The 15,777-nt window shown below is 40.9% G+C and overlaps 1 protein-coding gene across 4 annotated transcripts in view; it reads right to left on the bottom strand.

The window, feature by feature from the left end:
- Positions 1–15,777, bottom strand: part of l1cama (L1 cell adhesion molecule, paralog a) — a 55,635-nt gene that overhangs the window by 34,668 nt on the left and 5,190 nt on the right. For 3 of the 4 annotated variants that reach the window (XM_041798358.1, XM_041798360.1, XM_041798361.1), the window contains exon 1: positions 6,776–6,887. The exons of the other annotated variant lie outside the window; for it this stretch is intronic. The gene's annotated coding sequence lies outside the window, so the exon portion shown is untranslated. Of the gene's footprint in view, positions 1–6,775; positions 6,888–15,777 lie in introns of those variants that run through there. 4 annotated transcript variants of the gene reach the window in all.

The following is a 15,777-nucleotide window of genomic DNA, read 5'->3' as shown; positions in this document are numbered from 1 at the left end:
ATGACCACACCTCAGCCCCTTTCTTTGTTCTGTTAAAGGTTAGGGGTTAATATTAGAGTGACACAAAACTGGAGAAAATAAAGGTTGTCAGAGGAGCAGTGAGGGCAGCCGCCCACTCCCTCTCATTCTCTCTCTATCTCTCTCTCTCCTTCTCACTTTCTCTCCTGGTTGCCATGACAACAGGGTCTCCACACAGCATCCCCCCTTGTACATACAAATTCGGTTATGCACACACATGGACACTAACAGGTTTGCAGTATCGGTTACATATGCGCATGCACGTGCCAATGCTCTCTCATTTACTCACACTGAAAGGCTTTACCTCAAATACAATTCAAATCTTAATTGGCATGAAGTGTTAAAGTTTTGCAAATGTTAATAAGGCAAAATCATGTATTGACCTATCAAGTAATGATTCCCCAAGTCCATTAGAATTTCCTCTCTGTCTTTGCACACCAATAACTGCATGCGCAGTCATTCATCCTATTGCCAAGTCTGCAGAAGCAGCTATACCACTAACGTGATTTATTTATTGATGTTTTCCCCGTAAGACTCAATGGAATAGTAGAATAAAAGAAGTGGTTAATTATTTAAGAGGAAGGGAGTGGACTCATTAAGACATCCATGAAGGCCAGAGAAGAAGGGAAGAGATGGATGGATGGATGGAGGGTGCAAAGACAACAGAAGAAGAAAAACAAGGGCAACACTTGCGGGAGATCAAAGATAGGTTGACATCAAGTAGACAACAAAAAGTCTGAAAAATTAATGGAAAGTGAAAAACAAAGAAAGATGTGACAGAAAGAGCAAAAAGAAAAAAATTGCTTTGAAAATGTTAAATCTGATTCTGAGATTACTGACGAGTAAAAGCTCTGCACCGATCAAAATCAGGGGTGTTACCCTAATCTAACAAGGTATCAGATTCCCTGCATGTGTGCACATGAGTCCATGTGTGTTGGGGTGTGTATCAGTAACAGATCAGCCTGTGTGTCAGCAGGTCAGCTAATCTCTCCTGTCAGCTAATGGATCCAGTCTTTGCAGATGGAGTGCTGCCTCCAGGACTCCCTGCTTCCAGCTTGTAAGCTGCTGCTCACTTAAGTCCACAAATGATAAGTTAATTTGCTTATGGCTTGCCTGTCAGTCATTAAGTCCTGGAAATGGAGTATGGCATTGTTGAACAAACAAGGAAAAAAGCAGGGAATGCAGTATGTTTGTGTTTGGTTAGATAATTCATGGCAGTAGACTTTGAACTGCATGGTTAAATTAAGCACAACATGTGCGCACTATCTCTATTTCCTTTCAACTCATGTTATCAATATGCAATAAATATGAGAAGAAAACTGTCTCACTGGGAAAAGAAACATACAACAACAAGGAAATTGATTGTTCCTGTGCACTAAATGAGAACCATATGTGTTCTAACAGAACACTCACATGCATAAACTATCAAACACTGTGTGCTCTTCCTTTGGGCATCATTTGCTTCATTAGCAGCAGCATCAGTCAGATTCTGTGCCTGCAGCAGCCTGCGCAGTAATTATGGGCACGCCCTCCATGTCAGGCAGAAGATATAAGATGCGATGCATACAATCACCTCCGTGCACGCTTCATGTCCTCACAGGAACATCGTTATGCATGATGAGTGCAGCAGGAACATGCAAGACATGCAGCTTATGATCTCCTTTATAGCAGCATGGTCGAGTGTCCATACAGTGTGGAGTTAATGGGGTTTGCTTGCGTAAATAGGGCCAATCATGACATTATGAAATTATGTGGAAGAGCTATTAGGAGTGACCTTCCCTATTTCCCCTCCCGGTTTCTCTTTATGTTTCCTCCTCCATCCTACACGCCCCGCTTTCTCTTCCCTTTATCTCCCACAGTCAGCCTCTCCCCTTTTCTCTTTACTCCTCTTCAGCCAGCAGCCTTACTCATGGGTTTTTTTATATTCTGACATACATTTTGACCTTCAGTGCCACTTTCACGTTCTCCCCTCCTTCCACCTTTCAGAAGATATTTATGCTGTTTGGGAAGAGGAGCTCAGAGGAGATCTTTCAGTAAACACGCTGTGTTGTGCAGCCATTCATCCCTTAGAGAGAAAAATTAGAGGGGGATCAGACTGGTGGAAAGGAGGTTTTATGTGAGTGTGCTTGAAAAGCCTTTGGGGATCAAACTGGAGCCAGGCAGCCCAGTAAAAAAGGAGCTGACATCAGTGGAGTATCTGACAGTGGTTGCCCTGGAACCAGATCTTGCAGTTTAACACTGCTGGAGATGGCAAACCAGCTATAATGACACAAACAGTATGAAACAGCACCAGAGGGAAATAAGCCACTGGAGCAGATGCTTGAATAGCAATCCAACAGCATATATAAGAAAAAAAAACACATTAATATGACTGGTTGGGGATTTTTTTCTATACTGGCCACATTGTAATTCAAGTCAGCTTCACATACATGCATTATTGATCAGCAGAAAAAAAATGTATGAGCCTTAAAGAGAAGCTTGTAATATTAAGGCTATCTGATAAGCATTGGATGTGAAGGGGAGCATATGTGTGCACTTGTCTGTGCGTCTGGGTTGCATCAAGTGAAGCGTGCTGGCCGTGGTTGGTCCGTGTTGGCTGCAGCAGGTAAGGATGTCTGAGGAGGGGCCGTGAACTCAGTCATTCAGCAGAGGGAGAAGGAGGAGGCAGTGGTCCCCTGGGTCAAGTGATAAGTGGCCCATATAGAGCTGGAGGACACTGCCTGCAGCTCCTGTGACACGCAAGGACATCGGCCGTCTACCCTGGGAGAATCGGCACGCCACACCCTGAGGAGAGGGGCGGGGTGTGTGTACGTGACCTACAACCTCCATCACAACAGGTTTAATTTTGAGGAACTGCTTGTCACAGAGGTAGAAAAAGCACTTTTACCAAACATAAGTAAAGAAAAGTCACATTAGTTCACCTGACAATATGACTGTTAGTTTGCTGTCATTTCTATATGTCTCTGTTACTGCAGGTTTTAATCACAGGTATATAGTGTTTTGACAGTTTTTTTAGCCTTAAGCAGACAGCTGCTTGCTCAGAGTTAGACTCTGTCAGAAACATTTGTCAAGGTCTCCTTAGGATGGATGTAATCCTGTCTTTTCCACCACTTCAGGGAAATGAGCTGCTGGCAGGGCAAGGTCACACATAGTGCTTTGCTAACACATTTGCATGGAGGAGCCCCAGCGGCACAACGTCTGTGGGAAACTCGTCGGCTTTTTTTTATCCTCACACCAGGCTTGTTGAGACACAAATGAAATCACTGTGATTAAAGCATAATTCACACATCCCTGCATTGAAGGTACAATCACATCCGTTTTGACTCATAACAATGCAAGAGAGAGAGATACAAATAACTGAAAATTCAGCAACAGCAGTAAACCAACCAGCTCTTGTTAAAGCACATGCATAACAAACCAAACAATGCAAGGTAAATGTAGAGCTGCAGAAATAGTTTAGCAAAAGAGCTTACTGGACCTGGTGATTCATATCATAAAAAGGATTAACCAAGTCCAACAACAGCTACTCTGCAATCACATTAACTTTGTTAAAAGTTGCAGAAGCAGCACATCTCCTTAAGTGCTCCTCATCTAATCAAATCCAAGGTCTTCTGGGGATGAGGAAGGAGATACATTGCCCCCTAAACAGCTAGTAAATATCTATCGAGAGGAAACTGAGTGGAAAGATAATGGGCTGAGTGTGAATGAAAAGGAACCAGAGAAGGAATAAGGGGAAGGGATATCTGAGCGCTCTCTAAATAGTTTGGTCTCTCAGGTCTAAATTAATAAAATCCATGATCACAGGGCCCATAAACCGTGGAACAATTGATCTTAATCTCTTTCTTTTTTAGATGGAAGCAGCTACAGCCACATTTTAAAAATGCTTACATTCTGAATGAGCAATGATTTTGATTTATATGTTGCCCAATATGTAAATTTTTCATTCTTAAGGCGAGTAGAGCAGAGCAGGTGCCCATATACACATAGTCTGTAGTTACCAATGCACTGGTCACAGAACCAATCCCTGATCCTGGCGTATTTTTAGTGCATGTCTTCCCCCACACTTTGTCCCCATGTTTTCTGTCTCTCTTCAGCTGTCCTATCTAATAAAGACAAAAAGTAAAAATAAATCTTTAAAAAAAGAAAAAGTCTTTTATCGCTGATAATACAGCGGTGACTGCCAGCAGTTTCGGGCCCTTGGGACATCTACAGCATTACCAGGGGCCGTGGGAACCCTACCACCTGCCCAGACGGTACCGTAGGCCTTGCTTACTCACCACAGCCACCTCTTATTTCACTCTAAAGGTGTGGACATTATTTGTCAAGATGTTATTTTCCCATACCCCTTGTACTATGTCAGGACATCCAGAGCATGACCAGGGTTTTGTCAATCCTCCTTCCCTTCCGATGGTACCTTCAGGCAGCATACACATGAAATCTATGCCTTACTTCAGACTCAATTTTTGGCCAAAAAATGACTGGAAGTTCTGCACAGTACTGAGAACAGAAAAACTCTCTAATGAAGGTTAAATGTGGCAAAAGGAAGGAGTTTGGCCCTGTCTTTGATAACCACTAAGATATGTCAACATCACAGCTGCCAAAAGCTTACAATTTTTTGTGATTACATGAAGAATTTCTGTAGTTAATCATGATAAATCATATCCTTGTTATTGCATTTTTAAATTTCACTATCTTACATTGAAGGCTATTTTTGTGTCATCTTGTATTTTTCTACTGTCTTAAGCTAAGGGTAACTGACTTCCTGTTTGGATACAGACCTGCTTTTAGGTATATTGAAGATCTTAACACAAACTCAATCATGGAAAAGGTTGACTTGTCCACTGAGCTGTCTGTGCATTTTTTTAAAGTGAAATGAGACTTTACATCAACTTATCATGGTTTAGGGCTCAAAAGAGATGAAGAGATGTAAAACTGCATTTTTCAAGTTCCAGAGGAAACAGGAAGTTTGACATGCTCTTGGCAACTGCTGATTGGTTGGATCTCTTTCTGTGATGTTGACTGATCTCCACTGATATGCTGAGAAAAAAACATTCTGGTTCTACTGTATCACAGGGAGGTGGGGGGAGGCCACGAAGGAAGACAAACAAAGTGACTATAAATGGTTCCTTTCCCCATAAAGGATTAGGGTGATAAATCTTAAAAACCCCAGTGAATTTGTTCTAGTCATTGTAACATCTGTGAAGATTCATTTTTAGCCCTGCATTTACCTGAAACTCTGATAAACTCTGCTAGCAGTACAAAATACCTTACATTGTCTAATTGGGACTACAAGCTCCACTTTGGGAACCCTTGCTTTTATTGCTCCAGAATGATAGAGATGTGTTTTATATCTTTTCACTGGAAATGCAGCACTTGTACTGCAGTTTTATCCAAAATGTCTTTGGTTTCAAAAACAATGAATATAAGAATAGAAACTATTATTATATAAGAGTTTTCACTGGCTCAGTAAACCATGCCCCACCAGAGTTGCAGCTTGTCTCTACATCGGCTTGTTTCTGCCGCTCTCATCTCTTTGTGTCATCGACTCACAGGAAAAAAAAAACAGCAACGCTCAGATATATCAAACTCACACACATGCCGCTCGAAGCCTGCGCAGCTAAAAACACACACAGGCATGCAGCAGCAGACAGCAGGGGTTGGTTTAGGTAATTGTCTGGCAAGAAAAGTCAGTTTGAGGGAATTTGCCTGCCATTCAAATAAGTCTGAGGGGGAATAAAAGACAGCAGAGAGACATAGGAAACTGAGTTTGCATGTGATAAGGCTACAGAGCATGTATATTCTCAGGTCATTGTTACGCTCCACCTGTGTGCATGCTTGGTGAGAAGGTGTGAGTGTGTTTACTTAAGATGTGACAGGTCAGTGTTATCATGCATGATTCATTTTGTGTGTCCAGTGTTTGCGTTTATATTTGTGTATGACTGTCTAGGCTGTCTTGGCCTATGGGTGTCAATACCCCTGCCTCCCATTCCTTTTCACACCCTGCTATCACCATGACAACCTCCTGACTCTAGCGCAGCAGCACACAGAACACATTTCCCTCCCTTCCCCCTTCTACGTGTTCATCCTCCTCTACCACCCCCCACCCCCACCCCCCCTTCCCTCTCTCTCTCTCTCTCATCTATCTGAACTTTATAGTCTCTACCTTCATCTCCCGTCTCTCGAGTCCCCATCTCTTGCTCTTTCCCCATCTCTGGCTCTCACCAGTTCCCTCTGTTATGTCTACATGCTACCAACACTTGAAAGAGCTCCCTTTTTCCTGACTGTCATCCTTGCAGAAAGTCTGTTATTTACGCTGCTCTATCGCTTTCACTTCACTTCTCTATTCTCTGCTCCCTGCTGATTGCCTCTCACTCTTTAGTACCAGTACCAAACTTCCCATTTTTTCTCTTCTCCCCATGAACTCCTTCACCTCATCCTTCAGCATAGTTTTACTCTTCTCCTTCAGTATGGGAAGTAGCTTATGGAGCACTGTCATACCTCTGCGCTGGCACTACATCTTCATTACACCTGCCAAACCAAGACCATACACAATGCAATTACAGGTAGCATTGTATCAACCCCTGCCATCAACTTTTATCAAGCCTGAGAGAGACCTTCCAGTCCAAGGGGAAATTTACAGTCTGGCACAGCATCGATACAATCCCTCGACCCCTAAGTGGCTGACTAACTCCCTTCGCATCTGTTATCATTATCATCGGCAAACCATTTCTGCTCCGCAACTAAATCCAATCATTACCAATGGAGTCCGCAGTGGAGATCTATGTGAGGCGGAGCGGCTTGTGCTCTCTGGCAGAGAAGGGCCAGGCTCCATCAAAGGCTGCAGCGTTATCTTAGGCGCACAGCCCGAGTCTCTGCTGTAGGACCCCCGTCTGTAAATCCCCCTCCCTGAGTCTGCACACAGCCCGTCCACGCAGCAGTGTGTAGTGGTGTAAAGAGATCAAGGACGTGACATTTTCCGGAACTCGCAGCAATTTCCAGCGAGGCACAAAAATGAAAGCGAGTAAACAGACAACCTGTCCCGTCCCGCCCCTGTTTGCAGCTGTCTGTGTGTGTGTGTCTGTGCGTCATCTCCCGTCTGGTGCTTAAAGGCAATGACAAATATATCTGGTGTTATAATATCTATTCCAGGAGGTAGGCAGAGTGAATAAGCAAAAAGAAGAGAGGGTGCAGTTTTATCCGTCTTCTGAATATACACTGTCAATAAAAAGTTTTCACCCCCTTGGATGTTTTACCCTTTTATTTAAATCAATCATGATTGGGCTAGTTTTAAAAAAGGATGCAATAAAACCTCTTTAATGTCAAAGTGAAACTTCTATAAAGTAATGTCAATGAAAATTTGTAATGTAAAATAGGTGACTGCATAAATAAATAAATTTCCCCTCCATCAAGTCAGTATTAAGTAGATTCACTTTTGGCTGCATTCACAGCACTGAGTCTGAGTGGATAGGTCTCAATCAGGCTTGGACACCTGGACACTGTAATTTTACTCCATTTATATTTGCAAAACTGCTCAAGCTCTGTCGAGTTGAAGAGGGATCAGGCGTGAACAGCACTCTTCAAGTCCAGCCACAAATTCTTTATTGGATTGAGGTCTGGGCTTTGACTCGGCCACTCCAGAACCTTCACATTATCATCTTTAAACCATTTCTGTGAAGCTTTTGCTGTATGCTTCGGGTTATTATCTGGCCCTGAAATGAATCTTCTCCCAAGTTGTGGATCTTTCAGACTGGATAAGATTGTCCTCTAGGATTTTCCTATTTTTTGCTGCTTTCATTTTACCCTCTATGTTTAGAAGCCTTCCAGGTGTGATTGAATGGAGGCATCCCAACAGCATGATGCTGCCACCAACGTGCTTCACGGTGGGGATAGTATGTTTGTGGGGATGTGCAGTGTTTGGAGTTCTCCAAGGATAATGTCTAGTCTGATGGCCAAAAAGCACTATTTATGTCTCATCAGACCAAAACACTTTTTTTCCACTTGGCCATGGAGTCTCCCACATGCCTTCCGGCGAACTCTAGTCAAGATTAAATCCAAGTTTACTTCAACAGTGGCTTTCTCTTTGCTACTCTCCCATAAAGCTTTGACTAGAGAAGAACCCAGGCAACAGTTGTTATATGCAGAGTCTCTCCCATCTAAGCTGATGAAGCTTGTACAGTCACTCTGTGAGGACAACCTGATCTAGGCAGATTTACACACGTGACGTATTCCCTCCATTTCTTAAAGATGATGTTCTTTTGCCTTCATGGTGTAATGGTAGCCAGGAATACTGATTACCCAGCCACTGGACCTTCCAGACACAGGTGTCCTTATACTATAATAACTTGAGACACATTCACTGCACTGAGGTGATCCCCATTTCACTAACTGTGAGACTACTAGTACCAACTGACTGGACCTCTGTTGAATGATGTCAGTCACTTTAAAGGGGGTGAATATTTATGTAGTCACTTATTTCACATTCCATATTTTTATTCAACTGACATGACTTTGTAGAAATCTATTTTCACTTTGTCATTTAAAAGGTTCTTTTTTTGTCATTCTTTGGTCAAAAAAGTAAATTTATATTGATCATTATTGATTTAAAAAATGAATAAAAGGGTAAGACATCCAAAGGGGTGAATACTTTTTAAAAGCATGGTATGGTTTTGCAAATCTTCAACACTCCCCTCCCACCTCCTCCAGGGGCTTTACCCTGCACACTGAAGCCCCATCTGTGGCCACATCTTCCCCACAGTCACTCACATCCTGTTTTTTACTTCTACTTTTGCTTTAGTTATGAGAGATGACAGAAAGGATTCCTTCTGAATTCAAGCGAGAGAAAGAAAATGGGAGAGAAAAACAGATTGAAGCAGAGAGAGGGGGACCACAGAGATGTAGTGGAAGCTTGGGTGACCTTTCCCTGTGGCTAAACAACTGGTTGATGAGCTTTTCATAGAGAGTTAGACCAACAAGGTCTGACATTTCCACCTCCATACTGTAGACACATTACAAAGATGCTTACGGCGAGAAGTGGTTACTCTTGTTTATACGCCCACACTTTAATATACAAGCCACAAAGCTCACAGAAACACACCTTCATGAGGAAAAAAATCAAACATTGGCATTATTCTGGTACATTAAATCCCCTGGCGTGGTAGGAGATATCTAAACCATCCCCATCCCATGATAGCATGGCTTTAAATACGCTGATCCTGTTGGTTTTTATATGGGACACCCACACAGCATGTCAGCAACTCCTGCCAGTGAGCTCTGGCTGAACAAACACAGCTTTAGCATGACAACATTTCCCAGTACCTCAGACACTTTTCATGTGATTTGAACTGAAAGGAGAAACCAGCTTTTTCTGACACTTGTAGAGGCGGACAGGTCCCCGCAGATAGACCAAGGGGGCTGGAAACAGTGGGAAAAAAGTGAGTACAACTGCAGCACAGCTTGTAACAGTCCTGTCACTAATGCTTACTGTTGGATTGTTTGGTCCCCCTCGTCTGAAACACCGGCTGGTCAAAACGGCGTTCAGCACGTAGTCATAAATAAAACAGAGACTGTCTGGACTGCTGAGGGAGGAGAGACGGAGGGATGGATGAAGAGATTGGAGAGAGAAGGAGAGAAAAATGAGAGCTATGAGTGGGTATAAAGATTGATGATATATGACAGATATTGAGTATGAAGCCATCACACCTTATTTTATCCTGTCAGTCTGGTCTGTAGGCAGTTCTATTTATGTTTGGAGTTGTGTTATCTAATAAGGCTCACTAAGCACACAGCCTGAGAAGATCCAGGCAAGAGGCATATGTGTGTGAAATTGTGTGTGCGAGGCAGGTGTGCATCTGCCACTGCACATACTGACATTTCAATCGCAACAGGATCTCTCTCCTTTACCCTCCGATCTCTCTCTCCTCTTCCTGTAACCATCTCTCCTTGTCTTCCACTCCGTCCTCCAACCTCAACCTCCACAGTCTCACACTTCCTCATCGTCGCCCTGAGCAGGATCACACTTTAATGTTACAATCAATATAATTAAAGGCCTGATAATAAAAGTGCTTTCTTCTTTCTCTTCCAGTATTTCACTTTCTCTCCTGCCACACCCTTCCCTGTAAGGCCTGTAAGATGAGGTCTGCTTATGTGTATAATCACCTCGTTAAACTTTATCAGTGTCCAGGCCCTCTGTCAGTTTTGTGCAGTCTCTATTTTTTCTCCATGTGGTGTGATTTCTTCCCTTCTCTGTTCATCTCCCTCCTTCCTCTGAGGTGACATCTGCACCCCTGAATAAATCTGTTTTCCCTCTGTGCTACTCTTTGTGCTTTCTCCAGGGGATTGTGCCTTTTATCTTTTCCTTGTATTAACAAGAAGCCTCGCCCCATGTCTCCTTATCACTTCCTGCATCATCAGTCGCTCGTCTCCTCAGCACAGATTTCAACAAATGATTCACAAAAATGACACTGAGCCCTGCAAGTTTGGCCACATAAACACGATCAATTTCTTTCCCACTGTGCAGCAGAGCATGATGTCTGATGTAAACAGACATTTTATAGCTAAATATAGAGGCTCATTATTGCAGCCCTGGAACTGTGGGAGACTCTTTGTAGCGCCATGCCCAATTACTCCTGATCAATTCAGAGAGTGAGCTCAAACAACTCCAGCGCCAACCTGTTTTACGAACATAAAGTAAGAGCATAAAGACAGAACTAAGGAAAGGCTAACAAGAACAAATTCACAGACATGCACCCTTTTTTAGGTAGACATTGTGTAACAGGCCTGAACGGCCTAATTCTCTAAGGCTATGAGCTGATGAGGAGGGAGGGATGTAGGTCATAAAGAGTAGAGAAAACAGCAGAATAACTTACTAACTTTTATGTGCAAAGTCTCCTTGACATGCAAATTATTTGCTACATGGCCAAATAAATTTAATGAGATGGGAAGTAATCCTAAAATAGATCAGGCAGAGGACACAGTGTTCAATTTTCCAAACCCAAAACCAATGAAAACGTGACCAGGAAAAAGTATGCAGATATTAGTGTAACTGGACCACTAATGAGTACTGTACATACAGAGATTTATCCATTCACACATCCAATGAAGAGTGAATCAGATATGTATCCTAATATGTAGATCTATAAATATACATATGTGTGGATCTATTTACACGTGTGGATCTATATTTGTGGATTGGATGATACAGTTTTAAAAGGATTTACTTGGACATTTTTGGATCTAAGGACACATTTGTAGCTCTTTTATACCTCAAAGGATCTATTTACATGTGCATAAATCTACATGAATCTGTTACCAATTTGTGGATTTATTTGCATGATTGTATACTGATTTATTTATGTATAAGGATCTGGTAACAGAGTCCTTTATCCACATATACCTTTATAAATCTATTTACTTATTTCTGGATGAACTGACAGCTGTAAACCCATCTGGGCATTAGTTGATGTCTCAACAAGTCTGTGGATCAGTATATTTAGTCTTCATATTTGTGAATCTACTTTAACATTTTTGAATAACTTTATCTACAAATTTGTGGTTCAATTTGTGCATCTGTGAATAGATTAACATATTTTTGGATTGATTAATTTGTGTATTTTGTTTTTATTTGAGGATCTTTTTGTAAAAACATGAGTTTATTACACATTTAGGATCAATTTATGTTTTTTACATAATTGTGGATTTATTTATGTAAGAGCTGAAGTGGGTAACTCTGGCACAGCCTCACCAATGTCCAAGGTACATGGAGGATGAAGACAGTGTTGAAGAGAGCAGAAATCTCAAGCAACACTTGTAGTTTCAAGAATAACTGGACTGATTTATGTAAGCATTTGTGGATCTATTTTAAAGTCCCTATAAAGTGAAATCCAAACTTTGTGTCTCAAAACACTAGATATGTTGGAATAAGGTTACTGCAACATGCGAAAACACTGTAAACTATACTGAATTTTTTTATGTAGACCATTAAAAAGTTTCTGTTTACATATTTGTGGACTTATTTTTTTATATTCAGCTTCCAATACACTTTTAAGAATTAAATTAGAGATTTTTAAGACCTTATTAAAGGCCAGGGCTGAGAATGACATTAATATCATTTTTTGTGGCAAAAATAAGAGGCATGTGAGATTCCTCAGTACACAAGGAAGAGCTGAATTCTGAATTTAATTCACTGTTGATGGTATGCCAATTTTTTTTTTGCTTTTTGGGTCATACAACCTAAATTTGTATATTTCAGGCACACGTAATGCCACATGTAACATACAGAGATATTAATCACAATATAGGCAACAAACATACACACAAAAATGATTAAAATCAAATAAATGTAGCTAGAAAACAAAAATTAGATAGTGGCATGTCAAGTCAATTTACCTTTTAAAATATAAGACATCTTGCAAGTAAAAATAAGGTTTTAAATTAAAGACCTTTTAATTGTTTTCCAGGATCTGCTGGAACCCTTTATATATTTTTGGACCTGTTTATTAAATTGTGATCAACTTACATATTTGTGGACTGAACTATCTACACATTTGTTGATCTAGAATTATTTGCAGATCTGTTTACATGTACATAAATCTATTACACATTCATTGATCTGTTTGTGTATTTACACAGTTAAAGATGATGTCCCAGGGTAGATAAATGTTATAGGAATAATCTTGTTTGTCAATTTTTCATAAAGTCTGGTCAAAAGTCCTATTTTTGTCTCTTTTCAAAGTGTTTTATCTCCAGCCTTACAAGGGAGGAGGAAGTGCAGTGACACTCAGGGTCATGGAAACAGAACTTTTGTTACTCATGAAAACACATTTCAAGAGAAACCTTCTTTAAATTCAATCTGTCTCCACTTTTGTCTCTGACATTTCTTTAATCCCTGACATTTTCTTCCTGAATCTCTCGCCTGCTGTTCATAATCAATTTTCTTCTCTGTGGTTCTTTCCTCTCAACACTCCCTCTTTGTCTCCATGCCTCTTGTCTGGCATTACCCTGTTTTAACCTTCCTCGCCCCTCCTCTGCGCTTCTCCAGCCAGCAGCCTGCATGCATGTGGTGGGTGTAGTGTGTAATAGGATGGCACAGTAGGTGAGATTAAATTAGGCCAGTGTATGGGGATTACAACCCACTCAAAACCTGATCTCCTCCTACTCTGTGTAATCCAACCCTAATGAATATATCATGGCTGACACAGCAGATAATGTGCCTGAGAGAAAACACAGTCACAACATCACTGAGATATGCAGACGAGACAAATACAGGCAGACTGTTTACTAACATCACCTGCAGTACTTGAGGAAGTGGTGTCTGTTCAAGTGTTTCATGCCCCATTTATTTCTGTTATAGTTCATTTAAGTGAGGTTCAGCTGTGGAAAGTGCCAAGAGGAACAAAATCAATGCATTTCAATGTAAACCATCCACACAAATAAGCCACTTAATGAATTCAAAACCATATTGTGTTTCCATGTCAAGGAGTTGATGTCAAGCAGTTGCATTCATTTCATTTCATTCGTCTGATGCCTTAAAAGTTGTTTCTGTCTCAACTATCTTTTAACATACGCACTTCTTCCAATCTTATAATAGCAACTTTACGACTTAGTTTCTCTGCAATTAAAGCACAAATTTACCACACTGAATTTAGAATCCAGACACTGAATCCAGGCAACATAATCTGTATTCAGAAAGTTGTGCGTTTGCTTCCACGATGCTTCTAATGCTTGGAAATGCTCCCACATAAGCCTCAATGTTGCAATCCAGCCCAAGCTTTCTGGGAGCAAACAGAAGCTTGTCAACAACTTGACAGAGTTAATGCCTCACTGCCAAAATGAAGGATAAATGTCTATCAAGACAACTTTATCGACCTTTTTTAAACAGCGACTCGTAGCTTTTTTAAAGACATTTAGACCTGATTGTCAAACTCCACCTCTGAAACAGATGCAGACCCATGTATAAATGGTGGCTGAAAACTCTTATTCCTTTCCCCCTCAGCTTAAGTACTGAAAAGAAAAAAAGGGATAAGATGAAAGTCATGCCAAGGACATTGAGATGCACTGTCGAGGGGAAACTGACATGAAAAGAGTAAATTTCAACTGCAGTGAGAAACCCTTCTCAAAAGCTGAGCAGAACAGCATGATGTAACCTAAAGCAAAGCAACAGTGCTGAAGTAGCCGACAGAACTGAGATACATCATGCCTCCAAGTTTCATTAAAAATGCAGCTGGCCTCTCAGCAACAAATCAATAAATTAGTAAACCAATGCTGTCATGTCCCATTAATACTCAGCCTGTGCATTGTAACTAAAGCCAGGATGGTAAAATAACAAACTATCAATTCTCTATGGGCAACAATACCAACAGAGATTGTTTGCGCTACAACTGCAGCTTCATTGAGTTTCACTTTTATAAAAGTGATGGTTTTTGTTTAGGCTCCTTATCTGTTGTGGTTTTATGACCATGAACTCTGTTTACATAGTTAAAGACTTATATAAACTAAGTTATACAACCTTATACAGTTTCACTTGGTGGAGAAGGCTCTGCTCAGAAGATGCTCCCTGGGTTAATCAAGTAGCATGCTTTGACATTTCAGGGAGCACATGGCTAGAAACCTCCATATGGATAGATACATTTATGGCAATGTGCACTGAATAAAATAAATTTGTTCAAAAGCAATTAATCCATAGTAGCATAAATCTGAATATTAGGGTGCAACAAGCTTTATGCTATAGAGGAGGAGGCTGGGGTGGAGGAGGTTAGGTTTTACCAGTGAGAAGTACACCATATCTAAATACACTGCTGTGCTGAGAGACAGAGAAGTGTGTCAATATAGTGTTTTTTAGTGCAATGAACAAAGATGTTAAAGTTATCTTAGCATTTCTAGATTTTTGAAAGTAACTTGAGGGCCCCAGTGAGTGGAAAGAAGGGCTGCATGTGGCCCCCAACCGCCAGTTACCCAGCACTGTTCTAGTATATGTACTTATTACTAGGTTTCATAAAGTAATTGCAGTGTAAAAGAAAGCATTATACAGTTGTTTCAAGCAAAGTCAATTCAAAGTAAACACGGAACATCTAAGGGCTGGACTGCCAATTTGCTGATTCACAACAAACTGTCCACTAGGTGGAAGTAACAAGGTTAAAGCAACACTCAAACAAGCAGAAAAGGGAGACAAATTTAACAGTCTGAGTATGCGCTTGAGCCAAGTTTGACCACACTAAGAACAGAAGTGAGGACAACACAAAATTTCAACTTCTATGCTGCTATAATGATGGTTTTTTTTAAATTATAAGATATGGCCTAGGTACTCAAGCTAGGTATTTTTTGTCATTCTAATAAAAATTGTTTGACGACCATGCCTTAATCTGCATAGTTTCCCAAGAATTTATTTGGGCATTAGACACTTTTGTACCATGACTGAAGTTACTGACAGAGTCAGAGGTGTCCTGCTTGTAGTACTCCATGTCTGTGTGTATGTATGGGGTTCTAGGCATGAAAAACAAGCTTGTCCTAAATTTGGGCACCTTTCAGTCATTATTAAAACACTGTAAAATTCAGAAGTGAGAGATTATTTAAAAAAATTGAAATGAGATCACTTAAATAATCAAAACAGCCACAACAGCCAGAGTTTTCCCAGAATACCTTTAGGCATGAAACACTTTTGCACCGTGAGTGAAATTGTTCAGATTAGTCCCACCTGCCTGGAGGAACACTAATATGGCAGGGCTGGTGTACTGAACAAAGTGGGAAAGCACTTTCCTGATTCAG

This window comes from Cheilinus undulatus, linkage group 11, assembly GCF_018320785.1.
Source record: "Cheilinus undulatus linkage group 11, ASM1832078v1, whole genome shotgun sequence".
Taxonomy (NCBI): domain Eukaryota; kingdom Metazoa; phylum Chordata; class Actinopteri; order Labriformes; family Labridae; genus Cheilinus; species Cheilinus undulatus.
Note: the sequence above shows the minus strand (reverse complement) of the source record. Positions and strands in the feature narration are given on the sequence as shown.